At 47.8% G+C, this 17,294-nt stretch overlaps 1 protein-coding gene across 1 annotated transcript in view; it reads right to left on the bottom strand.

Annotated features, from left to right (window-relative positions):
- Positions 1 to 10,091, bottom strand: part of CRBN (cereblon) — a 58,762-nt gene extending 48,671 nt beyond the window's left edge. The window contains exons 1-3 of the mRNA XM_071439304.1: positions 9,793 to 10,091; positions 7,709 to 8,330; positions 7,048 to 7,143 (exon numbers count right to left, since the gene is read on the bottom strand). The gene's annotated coding sequence lies outside the window, so the exon portion shown is untranslated. The remainder of the gene's footprint in view (positions 1 to 7,047; positions 7,144 to 7,708; positions 8,331 to 9,792) is intronic.
- Between the last annotated feature and the right edge of the window lie 7,203 nt (positions 10,092 to 17,294).

Here is a 17,294-nt window from a genome sequence, read left to right as displayed (position 1 = left end):
CAGAATCCATCTCAGGAGGTGGCTGGGATTCCTTGCAGGAGCCTGTCTGCTCCAGGGATGCTCTGGGACAGGGACAGGGCAGGGATTGCTCCACTGACTCCACCTGCAGCCCCTTGCTGCAGGATCACTTCCAGCTGCCACCCTGGAATGCCCAGTGCAGAACTGGAGCTGAATCCCTGTAGCTGCACCTAAAGCACCCCGAATTTCTGTGCATGTAAATCTTCTGAAATAGCTTCCACATGTTCTCCCATCCCAGAGTCATCTTCAGCCAGAAAGCACGTAGCTAAAAGAATTAAATTCAGTCCCCACCACAAAACCCGAGCTGAATTAGGCTCCGAGTGTCCTTTCAATTGCAAAGCATTGTAAAAACTCACCTGAGCAGTGCCACATGAACAGAAAATATATAAAAATTAATATACATCTATATAAATATATAACTATATGTAAATCTATAAAATTCATATTAAAATATATAAATGTAAAAAGATAAAAAATATATGTTTATATAAAATATGTAAAACATATATTTATATATAGATATTTTAAATCTATTTATATCTCTAAATACATAAATATATAAATATATTTATATATTTATATATAAATATATAAATATATAAATATATAAATATATAAATATATAAATATATAAATATATAAATATATAAATATATAAATCTCTCCAGGAAGCTGCTGCAGGAGCTCTGCAGAGGAGCAGGACCTCCTGCACAGCCCTGAACAGGCAGCCCTGGATGGGCTCTCCTGGATGTGTCCAGAACACCCCAGCTGAGACCTGTGGAGCTGACACACACACACAGAGACTCCAGAATCAGCCAGCAATTCAAATAAATGGAAGTAAAACTTCTCCTGCACCTAATTAATGCCAGTACTTTTGGAAGCTGCTGGTGTTTCTGAGGGCTGCCCTGCATTCCCACACACTGCGTGGTGCTTGAGGAGCCACCCACTCTGCCTGGGCTCTGTGGGGCTGCTCACACCCAGATTTAGGAGCAGGAGCCATCACTAAATACATTTTCCAAAGGAACCGGGCTGTGCATGTGTTTTTTAGGTTATCCCACTGCACGAGCTGAGATTAAAATCTCCCTCTGGATTTCAGTGTCTGGGAGTCTCACAGCTCTCCAGACATTTCTTCTATTCAAAGAGAGCCCTGTCCCTGTGGATGCTGTTCTGTTCTCAGGTGTCACCTGCTCCTCAGAGCCACCCCTGTCACCATGATATTTTCTGAAAAATCCTCTTTGCCCAGGATTTTCTCCAAGAGCCCAGAGCCCTGACTGCCCCACGCCAGGGCCTGAATTCCCATCCCAGCTGTGGAACCACATCCAAACTGACACAAAGCAGCACATGGCACCTAAAATTCACCTGAACACCTGTGCACTCCCTCCCCCAAAGCAGGTGACCCATTTTCCACACGTTTTGTTGGAGCATTTCGTTTTCCAGCCCTTCCTCCTGGAGGGCACAGCGACTTTTCCTACAGAAATGGGCTTGGTCTGCAGCCACCTGAGCAGAGCCATGGAACCTCTCCTCCTGCTCCCACTTCAGCTCCTGGCACCATCCCTGAGTGTTTGGAGAGCCCAGGATCTGCTCCAGAGCAAAGGCAGCAGAGCCTCTCCACACACAGAGCCCTGCTCAAACACATTTATGGGCTCTGAACGTGCGTTTGCAGCTGGAACCTCAGAGCCAAGTGCAGGGGGTTTATCTGGGGCTAACAAAAGCCTCGTGGCATTTCCTAGATAGAATGAAGGCCGAGTTTAGCAATTATTCATAGCCTCACACACATTCTTGCAGGCAGTGGAGCTGACTTGGCAGACTGGAGCTAATTGGGTTTACAGTAGAGTGAAGCTTTGATTGAAGTGCCTCGCTTAAAAAAAACTAAAATATTCCACATCCCCCCACACCCCTGCTAACATTACTCTGGAGCATGTAAAACAACCACCCCACATCTTAGCAAAGGAGAAACGCAGGGATTTTTATTGCTTTACCAAGCAAAGACCCACAAGTGAATAATCCTGAATGTTTGATGTGCTGCATTCTGATCCATAATTCAGCGGCAGCACAACGGCTGCATGTGCCTGACATTTCTGCTTTTGAAGTTCATGAAACCCCTGCAGTCACCAAGGGGAGGGATCCTGCCTGGGGAGCCAAGGTGGGCACTGAACAAAAGGTGGGAAGAAAAAGATTGCAAAGCTAATGCACAAAAACCTTGGAGAATGTAAATGAATGTAGCCTCGAGTTTACCGAGTAAATAATTCAAATTCTACCGGGGTGATTTATGAAAATAAAAAGACATATTTAATGAGCCCAGCAGGCAGCAGGTGCTTCTACTTTAACATGTGAAAGGCAAAAATCAAAAGGCAGAAGCTTTTTCCTGTTTCATGGTCGCAGTTTAAAATAAAAGCCCTTCCCTGCACTTCAGGGATGTGCTGAGCTCAGCAGTTTTGCTGCTCCTAGGAGGGTCCTTTGAGTGCTCCCATCACCACCAATTCCTTACAGCCACATGGAGAACCCTTCCAGACCTTCTGGGCAGACCATGGGCAGGGACACCTTCCACCATCCCAGGTGTCCCCAAGGCCCAGTGTCCAACCTGGCCTGGGACACTGGAGGGACCCAGGGGCAGCCCCAGCTGCTCTGTGCCACTGAGGGGTTTGTGTCTGGTTTATGTAGGGCTGAACTGAGCCGTGACCTTGCAAAGAGTGAAATCCTCTCCTGAGGTTATTTAGTGCAAGGACAAGAGAGGGAGGAGTGGCGTGGCCAAGGTGGTTTCTCCCTGGAGAGCCTTCCCAGGTGAGTGAGAGCTGAATCCCCAGGAATGCTCCACAGGCCCCAGGCAAAGGCAGAGAGCTGCTTCCAGGGAATTCCCACTCCCACACCAACCCCCAGCACAGGAGATCAGCCCTGAGCCCCTCACAGCTGTGCCACATCCTGCAGAGGGGCTCCCTGAGCAGGGGACAGGGACATCCATCACCAGGTGCCACCCCTGACTCTGGGGATGCACGGCCACCCCCCTGTGGCACCCACAGCTGCTGCCATGGCAACTGGAAATCATTAAAAATAAATAAACCCATTTTTATGACACAACTCATAGAGTGCCTGGCTTCTGCCAGGAGTTTAAATTTGGCCTGTTTGGCTAATTTGATGGGATGCCACGAGTGAGGGCCTGATTTGAAACCACAAGTCATTTTTCTCCTTGGAAGAGTGGATAACTGAGTCTATTAATCCAACAATACATTTAAAGCTGAGTTATTGTGACAAGGGACTTCCATTATCCATTTCATCGAGTTGCAAACTGTCAGAATAAATCTCAGGGGGCTCAGGAAAAAAAGCTGCCTGCCTTTGTTGGCTGTTTTTATATGCCACAACAGTTTAATTTGGTTCACTTTAACTCATGATACTGTACAACTGTACAGGGGGAAGCTCATGGGGAACCTACTATAGAAAATGGCAACTTTATGGTCCTCAAAGTTGTTTTCTTTTAAAAAGCAGCCAGGACAGTAAAGTTTGACCACCTTGACATTGACTTCAATCACCCTTTTCCTTATACATTTCAGGTTTTAACTACAAATGGTTCTCCCTTTGGATTGAACATTTGCAAATTAAAAAGTGCTTTCTTAAAGCTCTGGCTTTATGTTGCAAAACAAATTGACTTAACCAATTAAAACTCATATAACCAGAAATGAATCAACAGAAAGCATTAAAAGGAAGCAGGAGTATCCAGCTTAAGATGTCAAATTGGAATTCAGAAGGTGGGATTCTACTTTAGGGCTCTACCAGTGACTTAACTGCAAGGCAACTCCTTCTCCCACCAGTTCTGCAGATGATGGCAATTCTTAATTATCCTTTATTTGCTTGGTTTTGTAATTAAAGCTGTTCTAGAAGAAAATTATTAATTGATGTAACTGGGAACTGGCCATGAATTTGGGAGTGCAGAAAGGTTGAAGCTGCAATGGAGGAAAAGGAAGGAGAAGGAAGGGGAAGGAAGGAGAAGGAAGGGGAAGGAAGGGGAAGGAAGGAGAAGGAAGGAAGGAGAAGGAAGGAGAAGGAAGGAGAAGGAAGGGGAAGGAAGGGGAAGGAAGGGGAAGGAAGGGGAAGGAAGGGGAAGGAAGGGGAAGGAAGGAGAAGGAAGGAGAAGGAAGGGGAAGGAAGGGGAAGGAAGGGGAAGGAAGGGGAAGGAAGGGGAAGGAAGGAGAAGGAAGGAGAAGGAAGGAGAAGGAAGGGGAAGGAAGGGGAAGGAAGGGGAAGGAAGGAGAAGGAAGGAGAAGGAAGGAGAAGGAAGGAGAAGGAAGGAGAAGGAAGGGGAAGGAAGGAGAAGGAAGGAGAAGGAAGGAAGGATGGAGAAGGATGGAGAAGGAAGGAGAAGGAAGGAGAAGGAAGGAGAAGGAAGGAGTGTCACTCAGGGCCTGAAAAGCAGCGATGGAAAATTCCCAGTGAATTCCAAGCCCCGTGTGCTCACACCCAGCAGTGAGGGAGGAGGTGCCAAGAGCTACCTGCAGAGTTTGTTTTCCATCTGTCCCCACAGCTGCAGCCCTGGCCAGTCCCCCCAGGATGGGACCTTTGAGGTTTCTCCTGCAGCACTGACACTTTAACCCCAGGCCAGCACTTGGTTGTCAATTATTCCCCTCAAGTTTCATTTCAAAGCTGCTGTGAGCTGCAGGAAGCCCAGAGAGAGGCAGAGGAACGTGCACAGCAACACCCCCACCCTCTAATTGCAGCCTTTACAGATAAATATTAGTTTTGAGAAGTGAATTTTAAAGGTTTTTAAGCAGTGCTCAACGCTGGCTGCGCTCCCATGCAGAACATGCAGAAGTTCAACACCCAAGTGCACTGGAGGGGAAAAACAAGGAAATCAAACTCAAAGGGAATCAAACTCAAGGAAATCAAACTCAAGAGGGAATCAAACGAGAGGGAATCAAACTCGAGAGTTTCTGGAGGGCAGATAAACCCTGGCTGGGAGGCAGCAGAGTCCCAGCTCTGGGTCTGGAGTGAGGTGGCATTGATGGCACTGGGGAGGCTCTGCCAGGGCTTTCCTGGGGATTTCCTCTGGCTGGAGGGACACACAGACCTGTGGCTTGCAGCCTTGGAAAGGAGAAGAGGCTCTGCTCTGGGTTGAAATCAGTATTTTGGCCAGTCACAGCGCATAAAATATCTCACTTCATGCAGCCAGGGGCAAGGACAAAATGAAAAAATCTGTCTTATAGTCCTTTACATCTTGGATTGATTCTTTAAAGAGGATTGGCTAAGAAATAAACATTGTGACTTCAACTGCTTTTAATTCACCCTCTCAGCACTATTGCTGTGAAACAATGCAAACTCTAATTCCTGCTCTTCCCCAAAGTCATCATTTGGTCTCAGGAGGTGGTCGGCAGCTCAGAACAAAATGTCAGTGTCACAACTTCACAGCTCCAGCCCGCTTTTGATCAGATCTGGGGAGTGAGGAGAGAGGCAATATGCTCCTTCCTTTACTGTCACCACAGAGTATTCATTAGCTTTAATTATTTTTTAGGTTCTAGGGGGAACCATTAAAAAAATTAATCACAAATGGAAGGAGCAGCAGCCGTATGTGGCCATAAAAAGACAATAAAGCATTTTAGGATCCACGTTTGTTATGATTTACACTCCAAACAGGACCAGAGGTAGCATATGGTGATTGCCATAAAGTACATTTATTATAAAAACACAGAGATTTATCTCCCAGCTTGGTTGGATGCAAGAAGTTACATTTACTTTAACTGCTGATACTCAGATTGTTGTAATACCAGAACTGGGCTGGGGGGAGGTTGTACCAAGCCAAACCTCAGCTTGTTTTTCCTACAAATCCATCCTTGAGCTGACTGCTTTCCACTGGTTCCAGCTGAGCTGCTCAGGCCTGGATGCAGGCGGGGTTTGGACACAGGTCAGCTCCTGCTCTGGGGCACCAGGTGTGTCACCAGCTCTGGGCCATCTGTGGCTGACAGAAGGGGCCACTTCTGACTCCAGCTCGGGGCTCCACGAGCCCAAAAGGACCCTCCCATCAGCTCAAGGTTTGCTTTAATTTCAGCATCTCAAGCCCAGGAAATATCTAATTAATAATGATAAACAGGGTGTGGTTTTTTACTGTAAATAAGAGAAATAATATGTAAAATTATCCTCTCCATTTGTTCTTGCTGGCTGAACGCAGGGAGGAACATCAGAAAAAGCAGGAATTTACAGCAGAGGCACACCTGCACGAAGGGGGCACAATATTATGGGGTGTTCCTGTTAAAATCTGGAAATCGTGACATTGTAACACCTTGAGGAAAGGACAGGACACACCCATTGGGGACATGGTGACACAGGGCTGGCTGGACCTGCCTGAATGCCAACATCAGTCCCTGGTGCAGCACAGAACCCTGCTGGATTTCAGTCCTGACACCCACCAGGGGAGAGGCTCAGGGCACAGCCAAGTTCTGCTTCCAGGGGCTCTGAAGTGAATTTTGAACTCAGCACTAATGGACTCAATGTGGAACTGCCTCAATAAATAACCAGGAATAAAGGAGTGCTGGATGGCAGTGACCTCTCCGCCTTTATTTACTGTCCAATTCAATATTTTTAATTCTCCCAATGCAATCCAGAGCAACCCACACCAATATCCCTAAATGTCAGCAGAGGCACAATCCCTGCAGGCAGGAGGAGGCTGCTGCTGGGGCAGGGCTGCTCTTAGGGAGGCAAAGCCAAGGCTGAGAGCAGGGACAGGGACTGTCTCACCCCTCCTGTGCTTCAGGATTAAACCATCACATCTTCTGAGGGGTTTTTTTTCTGAAAAAAACACTGGGTTTTTTTTCTGAAATAAAAGTTCCAGTGCTGAGGGTTCCCCTGACAGCCCCTGTGCTGCTCCTCCTGGCTCTGCAGCCTCCTCCTTTCCCTCTCCAGTCTGGTCGTGTTTGAAGTCTGGGAGACAAAAAGGTCAAGGTTGTAAAATAGCTGCGGTCTCCTCCTCCTTCCCTTCCCTGCAGCTCAAGGGAAATGCAAGGATTGAGCTCCCAGTTCCTCTAAAGGAAAGGTAATTGTTCTGCTCACCCTTTCCAGAGAGGCAGGAACCACATTCCCACCCAACAGCCAGCCTCTCCTTGTCCTGCACTGAAATTCTTCATGCTCGGCTCTGCTGACACTCAGCTGCAGACAGAATAATGGATAGAGATAAAAAACCATCACTTTTAGTTTCTCCTCAAAAAAAACCCCTTCACACACAGACAAACCAACAAAAAACCTTCCTTAAAAATGGTCAAAATCACCACCAGGAAGAGCTGAGGATGGCCAGCACTTCCTTCAGCCCACACCTGCTGCTCCTGTGAGTGCTGTGAGGCTCCTGCCTGGTGCCAGCACAGACCCAGCACTGGAACACGCAGGGCAGAGCCCAGGCTGACAGGGATCCCTGTCTCCAGTGGAATTCCAGTGCCTGTGGAGAGCAGGGAGTGACAGGATTGGGGTATTTATTTCAATTAAGTAGTATAAAGCATCGGATCTAAACAGAGCTGAAGGCAAGGGATTTGGTTATTTAGACTTATCCTGCCTCAGAATTACACTGGCTCTATAGTTCTATATTGTACTCAGACATTATATGGAATTAGTCACAACAGGGAGAAAGAATCAATCAGTCCTGGCTAAGGAATTGAGATAATAATGACTCATTTGACGAGATTGCTCTGGAAAATTAATAATGACGGCGGTAATTACTGACCTGGGATGGCTGCAGTGCTCATTATTCTCCTTTTGCTCCCTTGAATGTTAAGTATTATGAAGACATTTGTTGGGGAGTTTTGTCTGAAGCTTTTTATCACAGCAAGGGCTTAGAGGTCTGAGGTGTTTCTGGGAGAGCACCCAAACCCACTGCAGTGTTTGATCTATGGAATATAAAACATTGGTTATTAAGGGTTAATAACCTGTGCCACCTCTGCAGCCTTTGCTCACCTGCATCCAGGAGCTGCCCTGCTCCTTTGGGAAGTGCCTCACAAAGATCTCCCTGTTTCATGAACTGCTCTGTCACCCCAGTGCCAGAGCTCCATGCTGAAAACAGCTGAAATCGGCTCCTTTTCCAGCCCCAGAGCAGCAGCTCCTCCCCAGGACCAGTGATGCTGAGGCCAGGATGCATCTCCAGCTCTTCCAGGGCACCTCGGGGATGGGAAATGTGCTTCGACACAGCCACGGGGAGAGATTGGCTCTGAAGAGCCAGGAGTGAGTAACGAGGAGGCAGCTGAGCTCTCAAACAGCTGCTGCACACCCCCAGAGTGCCTGCAGGACTCGTTGGTGTTTGAAGAGGCTCTGCAGAGGGCTCCCCTTCTGCTCAGCAGCAAGGCAAGGTCCTGGAACAGGCAGGAGAAGGAAAAATGAAGTTTTGATTAATGTTGAAGGGAAATAAATTTCTAGATTTCTAAACACGGCTGAGGTTTCTCACCCCCTGGACTGAGGAGTTTTAAACCCTTCTTCAGCTTTACCAATTATTCTCATTTCTCTGCCAAATTCTTTGTCCCCAAATGGCTTTTGGCCTGGCCCATTGCTGCACCTGGATGACAAAAATCCAGCCCCACAAGCTGAGCAATACAATTCTACTTGAAATCCCAGTTTTGATTTTGAACCTCTTTTCCCCATTGCCAGAACAGGTTCTGGAAGGAGGAAACTGGAATCCATCAGGAGGATACTGGAATCCATCCCCCAGAGGAAGTGGGATTTGGGCTGTGGCTCCCCAGGGTTGGTGCCTCACAATCCAGTGGTTTTATCAATTTATTTAATTAATGCAGGTGCCTCATGATCCAGTGGTTTTATTAATTTATTTAATTAATGCAGGAGTGAAGCCACACACACACACACACAGAGGCTACATTTGCTGTGTTGGCTCTGTCCACTGCCTGAATATTTAAAAAATAACCACAACTGGAGCTCACTTTTAGCATTTCTCAGCAGATTTCACAGTATTTAAGAGATAAAGTCAATGAAATTAAATGAGATGCGTCAACTCAACAGGAACTCAAGAATTACAAAGATTTTACAACCTTTAACCCCACAGCACAAGGTGAACAGAGACCTGTTCCCAGAGCCAGCAGGTCCATCCCTGCCCTGATTCCAGCCCCACAGGAAACCACTGCATTTCCTGAAGGATTCACAGCTTTCCCCAAGAATCTGGAGCACCATCCTGCTGCATAGTGAGCTCTTCTGAGCACCAGGATGGATGCTCAAACACTGCTCCCCATCAGTGCTCCCAACAGGAGGGGATTTATTGTGCTGAATGCTGAGAAGAACTGGCCGAGGAGGTGGGAAATCCACCAGTGTGAGGCCAGGGGTGCAGAGGCTGCTCTGCAGCACAGGTGCAACACATTAAATCTCAGCTGTGCTCAGCCAGGACTGGAACAGTCACTGACAGAGTCCCCTCCACCTGAGGATGTCACCTGTGAGCACATTTCAAGAGCAAGCCCAAATTTAGTGCCCTTGCCATCCTGCGTGGCTCCAGCACTCCAAATGATCCATGTCTACTCCTGCACTGCCTTCTCCAGAGTAAACAGAGGCACCAAATTTCTGTTCACAAGTGCAGGCAAGCTCAGAGAGTTAATTATTGTAATTACCCATTGAACAGGCTCCGAATGCTAATCTATTATAAAGTGGCCTGTTAATTGGTGTTAAACTGCCATTAACCTGCCATTTCCCGTGTTTCCAGGCTGACCTGGAGCACAGCACCGTGGAAAACCCAATCCATTTCTCATTCCTGGCAATCACCGAGTGCCAATTTGAAGCAGAATTAGAAAAAAAGAAAATTAAAAAAAATCTACATACCTGGAATTGGAATTATTGTAACAAAGGGAAACATCATCCTGCTGCTTTGGATTCTGGTCTTTGACAGTGCAGGACCCCAGTTGTCCATGGTTTTCCATGGAATGCTTTGTGCCATGTTCCCTCTGCAGTGTCTGTGGTCTCTGCAGGAATTGGGCTCTGCCAGGCTGGACTGGCACTGCCAGTGATGCCCTGTGCAGGCTGCCCTAGAGCAGAGGCTGGGCAGAGCTCCAGAATAAAGCAGGGATTGATTCAAAGCATCTCCTCCATGGACCCACCTTGGGCAGCACCAGAGCCCAGCCAGGGCTGCACCCAAGATGAACCAAAATGGCCCCAAAATGAACCCAAGATGAACCAAAATGGCCCCAAAATGCACGGCCGGGCACGGGCTCTGTCCCTGGGGTCAGTTCTGCTCCATTTGCATCTTGCAGTTCATTGTCCCATTCCAGCTTTAGCCCCTGCAGTCCCACCCTGCTTGTTTTTCTCTCTCCAGCCCACGGGGTTTGTGCTCTTGGGCTGAGATTTGGATCATTTGTCCTTGGTGCCCAGCTGGAGCAGGAATTGTTTTGTGTCCCTGCTCTGTGCACAGAGCTCACCATGCCCTGATGTGAAGCTCAGACCCGCACACTAAAGCAGCACAGAATGTGAAACATAGAAAAGCTGAACCTGAGGCATCACCATCAGGGCACTGACTGCTCCTGTGCAGGTGGAGCAGATTCCCTCTGGAGCCAAGGCCTCCTCCACCACGGGAGTGTCCCTGTTCCAGCCCACCGAGCTCAGCCGTGGTGCCAGGGGGCTCCAGACCTGCTCCTGCAGAGTCTCAACATCCAAACCCAGCAGGAACAGCAAACACCCCCCCAATGAACCCCTGAACCACGTCAGAGTCATCCAGAGCTGCCCCTGAGAATGGAAAAAGAGATTTGCTTTTACAAATAAACCTTAGGTTTGCTGATAAATGAAATTAGACATTGAAAGATTAAAAAAACTATGAAAAAGAAAACCCCCTAAATTCCATAAGAATTAAAAATGAAAAGGGAGGGTTATACATTAGAGGGGAATCTTTGGGATCAGGTGTTCTGGGAAGTGTGAACCTCTCAAGTACCTCAGCCAATGGGGAAAGAGAGAAGGGAAATGTGGCTGGAAATTGGGATAAAAAGGAGGCTGCATCCTCCAAATATTTGAGAGATCCCAGGGGATTCCCCATGGCCTCTCCCTTTATTCAAATAAAGCCAAAGGACTCCTCTGTCTTCTTTTTGGACATAAACCTCTGGTGTTTGTGGATTAATTTTCCTAACACCCCTAAGGAGATCCTGGAAAAACAGGGGCAGGCGTCAGTCTGTCCTTTCCACTCCTGCCTTCAGCTCGCCTGTCCCTGTCCCTGTCTGGGCTTTAATTTATAGCAGCAGAGACAAAATGTTGGCTCAGGTCCTTCTCAAAGGTCAGTTATAAAATCCAGGTGCCCACCAGGGCAGTGAACTTCCACTTAAATCTGCTGCAAGAGGGAGAGCTGGAATTTCCATTTCAGACACCCATCAGGGGAGGCAGCTCTGCTGAATGGTCTCTTCCCAAAAGCTGTCACTGAAGTGCCTTGACCTGCCAGAGCCTTTCTGAGGTTATCTCACCCGACTGACAGTTATCTAGACTAAGAGTTCTCTCTTTTCATTTTATATAACCAACTATAAAAGTTCAGGGGAACTTCAAGTGACCTTTAGAAAGTCCCAAAATTATTCATTTCCTGAGAAATTCACCATTACTCAGCAGCACACTGCCTCCCTCTCCATGTGAGATCCCACTGCACCCACTGCAGCAGCCCTCACCAGAGGATACAGGACAGAATTTCCCAATTTAAAAAATGTGCAAGAGCTTACAAAGAGTTTGAAGAGAGTGAAGAGTTTGAAGAGGGCAGCAGTGAATTTTTTATGTGCTAATCCAAACCTCTTGGTGTTCAGTTACTTTTAAAATCAGATCTAGGATATCAGAGAAGGGAAAAAAGGTCAATTAACCAGAAATCCTATGGAAACAGAGATTTATCCTGTCCTGAGACTCTTTCCACGATGTTTGAGTGGTAACTAGGAAAACAAAGCCTTTGTCATTTAGGATTACCTCCAGTTGTACTCCTTCCCAGAGCAGGGCTGTTGTTGCAGCTCATTTATGTCATTTTTCACTTTTCTTCCAGAATCCTTCCATCACCTGCCTTGGCATGTTGAATTCCTAACCAGATTGTACTGAAAAGTACAAAAAGCAAAGAAATAAAACCTGCAGTGCCATCAATAATAAACACAGGAAGCTTCTAGAGGTGAGAATCCATCTCATTCAATGCCTTCTGCTGTTGATGGTTATTATTCCTCCATTCAGGCTTTTCCAAGACATCAATTTATCACTTTCTCTCCTGGCACTGGCTGCTTGCCCAAGTCCACCTGCGTGAGCCTCCTGTCTCCTCTTCCTCAAAAAAATGTGCAGATCTTCTCTTTGATACCATTTACTGCCACTCAGATGCTCACCCACAGGAAATTCTCATTTATTTGGCTCCACAGAGGCCCTGCTACATTGATAAACTGATCCCTGTGGCAGCCAGCCCTTCCTTTTCCTTGGGAGCAGATGTGTTGAGGCCAACACCACCTCAGGGCAGAAAACACAAGCCCAAACTGCCCAGCAGCAGTGTCAGCACCTCCACCTGAGCTGGGAGTGAAGTCAATTCTCAGTCCTGACCCCAATCCCAGTTCCATGTGTCACCTCCATCCTGGGAATGATGTTCCTGGAGCAGCTGCTGCACAAAGCCCCGTGCACCTGTGTGTGCTTCACACCTTGCAGCTGACACTGTGCAGGGGAACTGCTGACCAGGGATTTTGGCAGGAGATTAGAGAGCTGTCAGTCCCCAGCTCTCTCATCCAGCCCTATCACACACAGAATTTATTGTTGCTGGGATACTGTCAGCCCTGGACATTCTGCTTTGCTTATCTTTTACTCCTCAGTGTTACATATTCCCAGTCTTTTCTCGAGCTCCCTCATTACAATTCCATCCACTCCTCACACCTGCACAGTCCCTCCAGTTTCCCTCATGTGCTCTCACTGCCTTATTCTGTGCCAGTGACTTCAAATTCTGCTTGAGTGCACGTTCCCCTTAGAGCAAGAGAGGAAAGGAAACCTATCCAGATAGGAAACTGCCTCTTCTGCTCAGGAGAATGAACTCTGCAAGCTTTGCACTGCAGGAATTACCTGGTTGGGCTCAGGGAGGATGGACAAGCATGATCATGAAAATCCCAGAATGGTTTGGGCTGGAAAAGAAAAAGCTCATTTTGTTAAAGCTCATTTTGTTAAAGCTCATTTTGTTCCACCCCCTGCCAAGGGACACCTTCCATTATCCCAGGGTGCTCCAAGTCCTGTCCAACCTGGCCTTGGACACTTCCAGCCTGGCACCCTGTGCAGGGCCTGGCCACCCTCCCAGGGAGCAATTCCTTCCCAGCATCCCATCAAACCCTGCCCTCTGGCAGTTTAAAGCCATTCCCCTTGTCCACTGTGATGTCAAGGACAGCTGTCAAAGTCCAAAATGCCTATTGGTGCTTCCTCTATACTTAACCCCACTGCTTTTATTTCATCAACATGGTCCAAAATGGATGTAGAGACTGAGCACAGGAGTTACTCATCCCACTTGTTCAAGAGAGTGGCTCCTCAGAGCACCCTTCTTCTAGAGAAGTAAAGAAAAACTCATTGCTCCATCTGGAATATTTCCTTAATTACTTTAGGGTTGAAATCCAAATGCAAAGATTTCCATAATATCCCTAAGAAATTGGTTTAGTCCAATGAAAGGAATTAAAAACTGTTCTTCATATCTTGGGACTCAATGCCTCATTGCTAATGACTTTCCCTAAGCTGACAATGATATTTCTAGGAACAAGGGAGACTGGAGAATGCCATGGAATGGCATTTCAGAGCCGTTTGTGTGCTGTGAGCCCCCCCAGGATGCACAGCCCCAGCAGGAGGAGTGCAGGAAGCAGAGGGGTCTCTCCTTTCCTGGCTGGGTATGTGGGGCTTGGTCTCCTGCTCAGGATGAACGTCCTTCCCTGCTTGCTGCCAGCCCCTCAGGCACTCCAAACTCCCACTCTGCCTGCTCTGCTGCTCCTGATTGCTCTGCCAAAGAGCTGGGTGCTAATTTAAAGCCCACCTTGGCTTTTCTGGGGCTGTGTGGGCCGGGAGCCATGTGCAGGCAGAGGCACACGAGGCTGCAGCAACACTTTTCTCCTTTTCAAATAAACCCCCAAGGCCCACTGGCCATTTCCATCCATGTAAATACTGCAGAGAGGACCCCAAACAATGATTGTGCCTCTGTCCTGCTGAGGGTGATGGCAAAACTCCTGAAGCCACATTGGTTTGTGACTTATGTACCAAGCCACATCTCAGGGCAGCATCATTGCCTCAGCCAGCCCAGGTCTCTGGAACAGCCCCATCAGCCAGCTGTGGCACTTATCATTCATTATTATACATTATAATTGATTCTTTCTGGCTGCAGGTATTTATTTCATGCCCTGCTTTGCCTCATTACAGGGGTGCCATGACTTTTCTGTCACATATGAAATGTGATGATTGAAATGATGCATTTTGTGTGTCCTAAGGATCTGCAAGAGCCATGGCAGGAGGCTGGAATGAGGTGATCTGTAAGGTCCCTTCCACCCCAAACCATTCCATGATTTCAATCCATTCCTCTCTAGCCTGGCTGTTCCTGGTTCAATATCCACCCCAGTATCAGACTGCTCAGGTGAGTTCCTTCAGAGGCTCCAGGAATATCCTGACCTGGAAGGGACCCACAAGGATCAGGGTCCAGATCCTGCACAGACACCCCAAATCCCACCCTGGGCATCCCTGGCAGTGCTGTCCAAACACCCCTGGAGCTCTGGCAGCCTTGGGAATGTTCCCATTCCCTGGGGAGCCTGGGCAGTGCCAGCACCCTCCTTTTCCCTGACCTTTTCCTGATGCCAGCCTGACCCTCCCCTGCCACAGCTCCGTGCCAGGGGTTAACTCATCAGTGCCCTTTGTTTGTGTGGATGGAGAGCAAACCAAAGCCTGCATTCACAGAGTGCTGCTCCTCAGCAGAAATTCCCTTCATGGATGCTCCCAGGACAGCAAGGTCCTTCCCTCAGGTTCATGCCCTGCTCCTTTCAACAGGAATCTTTTCCCCTGCCACCTGCAAAGACGACAAAACCAGACAACCTGGCCCTTGGGGGCTGCAGGAAATCACTTTCTGAAGGCCCTCCTTCTGTTTTGTGCTCTCCACAGGGAGCAGCCCCTCATTAAGGGCTTGGTGAGGCTCTGCAGCTGCTCCTGAGGAGCAGAGGTGGTGGCAGGACCTCCCAGGCTGAGCCCTGTGCCCCGGGCTGCAGGGACAAGGGCAGCCCCAAGGCAGGGGGCCAGGAGCTGGGCATGGCCAGGAGTCAATCAGCAGCTCCACTAATTGCCAGATGCACTCATTTTCCCACAGCACAAGGAGGAAGGAACCCGAGCAAATTGCTGGGGCGGGTTGTGTGTAACCCTTGGATCAGAGCAGGTCATGAATCTGCAGGCTGGCTTTCCACAACTCTCTGACCTCTCGATTTATATTTTTTCCAAGCAGTAATTTCCTAATTAACAATTTCTCCCCTTTGAAGCCTTGCACTGCGTTTTCTCCTTTTCTGACAGCAGCAAAATTGTTTGTCCCATTTTGTCACATGTATTTTCATTTTCTGTCCCCCTGAACAATGGCAAGAACAGAACAATACAGGGAAATACTCAGAGTTACCCCCTGCCCAGATCAGAGAGGAATTTCTTATCTTTGACACCTGCTGGCAATTAATCCTCTGCATGCTTGAATTTACAATTAGGAGCCCTCCTGGAACAGGATTCCAGCCTGGATCCCAGCTGCCCTCTGCCTCCCCAGGAGCTGCAAGGGGCCAAATCCTGCTCTTATTTTAGGGTATTTAAGGAGGAATTTCTCTCTTCTCTCTGGAGCATCCCAGCAGGAATTGCTCTCCCTCCAATACCCATGAAGGGGACACTTGGGCACTCTCCAGGCTGGAACCTCTGATTTTACACCCCTTGGCTTTGACATGAAGATGCTTCTTGTCCATGGAAAGACATTCATTTCCCACAAGAAGCATTTGGATTTGGGGCTGTGTCAGTCCCTCTGTGCCTCTGCAGCAGCCCCACACCAGACATCCCTCAGAACAGCAACATCCTTTCCAGCTGTTGGATTTTGAGTTTGTCTTGCAGGCTGGAAGGCCGAGGAACCTTCTGCACCCTCAGATTAACTCCTGCCCTCCCCAGCACTCAGGGCAGGTTTTCAGCCCAGGCTTTTGTGGGGGATATAACAATGCCCTGACTTTGCCCATTTGAAAATATTTCTGTGCCCTATAAGTGAGTCAGCTTTGCAGAGTGCAGAAAACTGAATAGAAATATTGCAAAGAACACTGTTCTTTGAAGTGCTAGTGGCATTAGGAGGCCATTTAATGCTTTAAAGAACACCATTTTATTAAGTATTTCAAAGCAACTTCGGAGCTATTATTTCTTATTTTGCTGTTTAAACCTGTAAGTTTGAAAATTAATCATTATAGGACCTTTGATGCAAAAATCTATGAATAAAATAAATTCTGAGGGCTACTTTCACACTAAGTTATATTAAAACACTCCTTCAGCTCCCTTATTAATTTAATGCACATCTCAGAAAGTATCTTAAATATCAGCAGTAACATCCTACTAAATAAGCCAAACTCCCTATGGCTTCTTGATTTTTCTACTTTTCCCATCTAAGATATTTCTCATGGCTTTGCAGTGACCTTTAAATAAACTCGTGGGGTTACTAATTAGCATGAAAAACAATAGATTCCCATTTCATGGGCAATTTCATGGTCAAGCAGCCCACCAGAGCCAGGCTGTGCTCTCTGCAATGTCCTGAGTGTTTCTAGCAGAGACTCCTCCCCTGAGCAGCACCTCTGGGAACACAGGTCAGGACGGATTTCATTAATCCCTGAGGGCTCAGCTGAATTCTGGCATTGCCATGGGTGAGATCTGGAGGAGGGGTCTCACCCAGAAGGGGAAAGACGCATTTGAAATGTTCACAAGAGCAGCCACAACTGCCCCAGTGCCCGTAGGGACATTTGGGATGACACAGGAACAGTGGCAGCACCATCCCAGGGAATTCCTCATCTCCTGTTCCCAGGGCAAGCTCCTCTAGTCTCTTCTCAATGACACTTCCTGGGGTTTAGCACAGAATTTAATTTGAAGCAGATGAGTCTAAGCAATTTTTTATCATTTTTTTAAGTTTCAAGCAAGAGAAGATGAAATGATCCCCAGGATTGTATTTAAAAGTCATCCCTGTTGGGTTGGCATGGGAGATGCCCACAGGGGAGGTCAGGCACTGGAATGGGCTGTCCAGGGAAGCTGGGCTGCCCCTGGGTCCCTGGCAATGCTGGGCACTGGGGCTGGAGCAGCCTGGCACAGGGAAGGTGTCCCTGCCACGGCTGAGGTGGCACTGGGCA

This window comes from Agelaius tricolor, unplaced genomic scaffold (genome assembly GCF_023055355.1).
Source record: "Agelaius tricolor isolate 1412-34295 unplaced genomic scaffold, bAgeTri1.0.p SCAF_14, whole genome shotgun sequence".
Taxonomy (NCBI): Eukaryota; Metazoa; Chordata; class Aves; order Passeriformes; family Icteridae; genus Agelaius; species Agelaius tricolor.
The sequence above is the reverse complement of the archived record's forward strand: the minus strand, read 5'-3'. Positions and strand labels throughout refer to the sequence as shown.